This window comes from Muscardinus avellanarius (assembly GCF_963383645.1).
Source record: "Muscardinus avellanarius genome assembly, chromosome: X".
Lineage (NCBI taxonomy): Eukaryota > Metazoa > Chordata > Mammalia > Rodentia > Gliridae > Muscardinus > Muscardinus avellanarius.
Window position 1 is genome coordinate 77415916 of NC_137792.1, and position 5831 is coordinate 77421746.

Genomic DNA, 5831 nt, shown 5'->3' on the forward strand with positions numbered 1-5831 from the left:
AGGCCTCAGTAGTAGCTTTGCCTCACAGAAGGCTCTGATGCCGGCTGCTGATCCTGGCACCGGCCTAACCTCTCGGCAGACTTCGATCCTGGCCTCGGAGGCCCCAGCACCGGCCTTGCCTCACAGCAGGCTTTGATGCTGGTCGCTGGCCCCGGCATAGGCCTAACCTCTTGGCAGGTTCCGATCCCAGCCTCAGAGGCCCCAGTTGCGGCCTTGCCTAACGGCAGGCTCTGATGCCGGCCATTGGCCCCGGCACCGGCCTAACCCCTTGGCTGGCTCTTATCCTGGCCTCGGAGGCCCCAGCACCGGCCTTGACTCATGGCAGGCTCCGATCCCGGCCTCAGAGGCTCCAGCATCGGCCTTGCCTCACAGCAGGCTCCGATGCCGGCCTCGCTGGCCCCAGCACCAGCCTAACCCCTCGGCAGGCTCCAATCCCAGCCATGGAGGCCCCAGTACCGGCCTTGCCTCACGGCAGGCTCCGGTGCCAGCCTCACTGGCCCCAGCACCGGCCTAACCCCTCATCAGGCTCCGATCACTGTCTCTGGGGTTATTATTTTAAAGGTTCCAGGTGTAATGTATCAGATCTCTGCCTCCCCTGAGTACTGGCCACTGCCATTGCCACTGCCTCCACCATTTCAAATCCTTCCCAGGCTCTTTTTCCACTCTGAATGTTGTCCAGTGTTCCTAAGCATGCGTGACGGTAGCATTCAACATTTGGTGTAATTTCTCCAAAAAATAAAGTTGGTAGGATCTGGTTTCTGTTTCTCCTGAATACAAGACTCCACCGCCATCATGGAGACCGCTTTCAACACTTCCTTTCTCCTTGGTCTCTGCTAAACTCTCTCCTTACAGGTAATGTCCAAGATTCTTAACAATATAGAGAAACAGCAGTCCTCCTTCACGGGGAATTTTTCTATAAGTTCCAGTGCATTTAGATAAGTGTTGTCTGCATCTCCAGTGTCCTGGCATCCGCAACGGCTTTCTTAACTCCTCTCCGATATTTTTCTTTTTCTTTTTCTTTTCCTTTCTTTTTTTTTTTATAAGAGAAGACAGTATATGTAGTTTGAGGAGGTAGTGGGATCAGGCACTCAGTAGCACTGTGACCCGGTCTGTTTCCCCATAGGTCCAGAGTGCTCCGCACTACTCTGCCTGGGGCCCAGAGTCTTGCGACCCGGGCCCCGGCTTGTGTGCCCCGTGTGACCCCCGCCCAGGACCCAGGGTACTGGGTCCAGTTTCTCCAGGGGTCTGGCGTACTTACGCGCAGTTCGGCCCGGGACCCAGAGTCCCGCGACCCGGGCCCCGGCTTGCGTGCCCCGCGCGACCCCTGCTCGGTACCCAGTGTCTTACTGTGCCCGGTTTCTCCAGGGGTCTGGCGTGCTATGCCCGTTCTGGCCCGGGGCCCAGAGTCCCACGACCCGGGCCCCGCTTGCCCTGCGTGACCCCCACCCGGGACCCAGGGTACTGGGCCCGGTTTCTCCAGGGGTCTGGCATGTTACGCGCATTCTGGCCCAGGGGCTGTATTTTTTTTTTTATACATTTTTATAGGTCCCGTTCCAGGTACACAGAGAGAAGTGATCTGGATCAGTAAGTTCAGGTGAACAAGGCCATCTTAAACTTCATAATGGGCTGGCAGACAGGACCTAGGAGTTTGCTTTGGGCACAGCCTTGTGTACTTTGAAGAGGTGCAAATAAATAGATGTCACAGTTGCTAGTGCCTGGGAGCTGATATCTGAGAGCTTGCTTTGATCCAACACTTGTTCTTTAATAAGCACTACGTTGGGCACTTCACAAACATTCTTTAATTCCACCACAATCCTCTGAGGTAGGTTGTTTAAACTGGAATGAATTTCACAAAAATATGCTGAGAAGTATAAATGTTGGGCAGGAGAATCTTGATTTTAGTGGCAATATTATAGGATGTGTGTACATTCATGTGGGGGTCCCACTGAAACCTAGATCAGTCTGAACTTTCAGAGTAGACACTGGATTGTCAGGAACTGTAAAAAATACCAAAGGTTAGCTGGGTGTGATGGCACATGTTTGTAATCCTGGTACATAGGAGGCTGGAGGCTGAGACAGGAGGATCACAGGTTCAAGGCCAGCCTCAGCAACTTGTGAGGCCCTCTACAACTTAGTGAGACCCTGTTTCAAAATAAAGAATAAAGAAGGGCTGGAGGTGTAACTTGGAGACAGAATGCCCCTGAGTTCAACACACACACACACACACACACACACACACACACACACACATAAACAAAACAAAGCCAAGGTTGTGGTAGGTTGCATTCATCCACCAGCATGCCCCTGGGACTCTTATTAGGTAGATGAACATGGGTGGATATTTGGGACAGGTAGGATCTAGGCACATCTAAAAGTATCCCTCACTCCCTGCATGGGTACATATAGTAAGTATTTAGGTATTGAGGGGTACCTATATTTGAAAAAACTTCTAGAAAGATTGACTCCCTGCACATTCTAATTGAGACTTATAATGCATGACAGGCAGTGAGTTTTATAGCAACCTACCAAGTCAAGCACTGTTGTCTCCATTTGCCAGGGAAGAAGCTGAGGCACAAAGGGGTTAAGGAAATTACCCCAAGACTAAACAGCTAGTAAAGGCTGGGAGCTGAGTTTTAAATGCAGGTCAGGTCGCTGGCGTGGTGGCGCACGCTTGTAATCCACGCGCTTGGGAAGCAGAGACAGGAGGATTGTGCAGGTTAGAAGGCAGCCTTGATGGCTTAAGAGACCCTGTTTCCAAATAAAATATAAAATAGGTCTGGGAGTGTAGCCCGGATCCCGGAGGTAGAAGGGTTCCATCCCCAGTACCACCCAAAAAAAAAAAAAATGCACGTTGGATCTTGGCCCAGAGCTCATGCTATTTACCACCAGGCTAAAGTAGCTCTGATGCAGAGTTTTTGATCAGGGAAGTGAGAATCATGAGGCCCTCTGTCACAGCCTTCTCTTTCTTTTTTCTTCCTTCTTCCCTTCTTTCTTTTCTTCTTTCTTTCCTTCTTTTTTGTGGTACTGGAGATTGAACCCAGGGACCTTCTACCTCTGAGCTACATCCAGCCCTTTTTATTTTTTGTTTTGAAACAGGTTGCTGAAAGTCTCACTATGTTGCTGAGGCTGGCATTGAAACTCTGATCCTCCTGTGTCAGCCTCTCAAGTATGTAGCCTTATCTTGATGCCTTCTGTTGGGTCAGGTGCTGCATTAAATGCTATGGGGCCACTTTGAAGCAGGCCCAGAGGGGAGTGAACAGGCTCAGGAGGGCATCTGGAAGTTTCATCATTTTCACAACAGCTGCAGTAGCTATGGCTGATTATGTGGGGTAATGTATAGGGAGGTCCTTGTCAGTATGTGAGGCACTAAACACCTGTTGAATTTGCCCTGGAGAATTGGGTGAGGAATTTGAAGCAAGTTGACTTCCAACAGGTATCACATAGAGAAGGGGGATATGGATGTGTGTACATGTCTGGGAATGATGGGAGGGGGAGTGAAAAAATGGAAGGTTTGGAAAGCTCATTCCAAGGAAGAAATTCTGGCTATTCAGATATATAGCCAGAATGTAGGATAAAAGAAATAAGTTGTAGAAAGGAGACAGGAAGGAAAAGTAAAATATAATTTTAATATAAGAACCCAAACCAGGTCTCTTTCCCAGGCTTGAATCACTCAAATTAGGCATGGTGGCACACACTTGTAATCCTACTTGGGAGGCTGAGACAGGAGGATTGCGCAGGTTCGAAGCCAGCCTCAGCTACTGAGTGAGGCTCTCAGCAACTTAGTGAGACCCTGTTTCCAAATAAAATATAAAATATGTCGGAGATGTAGCCCGGAGGTAAAAAGCCCCTGGGTTCCATCCCTGGTACCACCAAAGAAAAAAAAAATTCTGGGAAATCTCTAGATCCTAGAGTTAACTGAAAGAAACTATAATTGCCCTGTGCATTATTTTGAGAAACCTGTAAATTAGGATACTCTCCAGCTTATCAATGAAGACCCCAATCAGCCTGAGGACCCTAAAATTGACCAGGCCACCAAACCACCAGAAACTACCTCGGGGACATTCAGATTGAGATCATCCTCACATACCTCCTCTAGCCCACCCTTGATGAAAGCCCCCTATAAGAAAAGAGCCTGAACTCTCCAATATGCCTTCATCATCCTGAGGTGGCCTGCATATTCTCTCTCTTCTTTCTCTCTCTCTCTCTCTCTCTCTCTCTCTCTCTCTCTCTCTCTCTCTCTCTCTCTCTCTCTCTTTGCCTTGTGGCAATGGGGATGGAACCCAGGGACATTCTACCTCTGAGGAACACTCTCAGCCCTATTCTTTATTCTTTATTTTGAAACAGGGTCTCACTGAGTTGCAGAGGGCCTCACTAAGTAGCTGAGGCTGTCCTCAAACCACAATCCTCCTGTCTCAGCCTCTCAAATGCTGGGATTACAAGTGTGCACTACCATGCCTGGCTCTGCATTCTCTCTTGAATATATATTTATTTCTTTTTCCACAAATAAACCTCTGTCCATGTCTCTGACTGGTGTATGCTGAAATTCCTTTCCATCTAGTTAGGCAAGGACCCTGTCCATCCTAAGTTCCTGAGCTGAGGAGTCAATTGGTTGCCAAATATTCAGCCCTGATAAGAGATGATATTACTGTCTCTAGAGATGGCCAAGCAGAGACCATATAGCTGCTTGAAAATACACAGATATTATTTTGTTCTTCTTTATGGCTGAATAGAATTCCATTGTGTGTATTTCCCACAGTTTTGCTATCCATTCATCTGTTGATGGTGGTCTGGGTTGGTTCCATATTTTGGCTATTACAAATTGCGCTGCTATGAACATGGGAGGGAGGAAGGGAAAATGGGGGCGGGGGGAAAGGGCACCAAATATAGTTTAAATGTATACTATTTATGTTCAATAAAAAATTTGTTAAAAAAAAGAAAATACACAGATATTTTCAAGATGAGGCCAACTTTAGCAGCCCAGCCCATTAGCAGATTTCATAGTGGTCATCTTAGGGAGGGAGGGTAGAAGGGGTGAAATTGCAGGGAAGAAGGAGGGCAGACAAGGGCAGTGAGACAAAGGGTGGCAGACACGTGTACACATAGTAACTTGGTAACTTAGACTTTGTTCAAAATAATGAACAAAAAATAGGGCTGGTAGTATAGCACAGAGGTAGAATGCCTCTGGATTCAATCCCCAGTATTGCAAAAAATAAAAATAAAAAACGAAACCATAACTATCTACCATCTACCAGTTTGTTTGTGTGTGTGTTTTTGCGTGTTCATACACACATATATTAACTTACCTAACATGCCCTTTTCTGTTCTGAGAAGGATATGAAGCATCAATGAGCTTTCAGAACACTTAGTTTTCAGCTTAGGGACCCTGGGGAGCCCTTGGGAGGGGAAGACAGTCATCTCTGGAGCTTTGAACTTATGATTAAGTCTTCGTTTAAAAACAACATCTGCAGGCAGCTGTGGTAATTGCATTTAGAAGAGGAGGCTGGACTCAGGTGCTCAGATATACCCAGGCTGCCCTGGAGGAGCTTTCTACTAGGCACCAGAGGGGCTGGGTTGGGTGGGTTCTGCCTAGGACTGTGTCCTAGGGTCATAAGGACAAAGGTGTCTGAGCAGTGTGCCTTTCACTCTAGGAGGAAAGTTGTCTGGAGTTCTTGAAAAGAGGAGCAGAAGAATACCTCCCAGAAAAGGGGGAAGAAAGAACAGGATTCGAGTGTTCTATGATTGCTATGACCTGGAGCAAGTGGCATCACCTGCAATGAGCCTTAGAGGAGACAGTCACACGGTAATGGAGGCATCAAATGTGGGTATGGGGT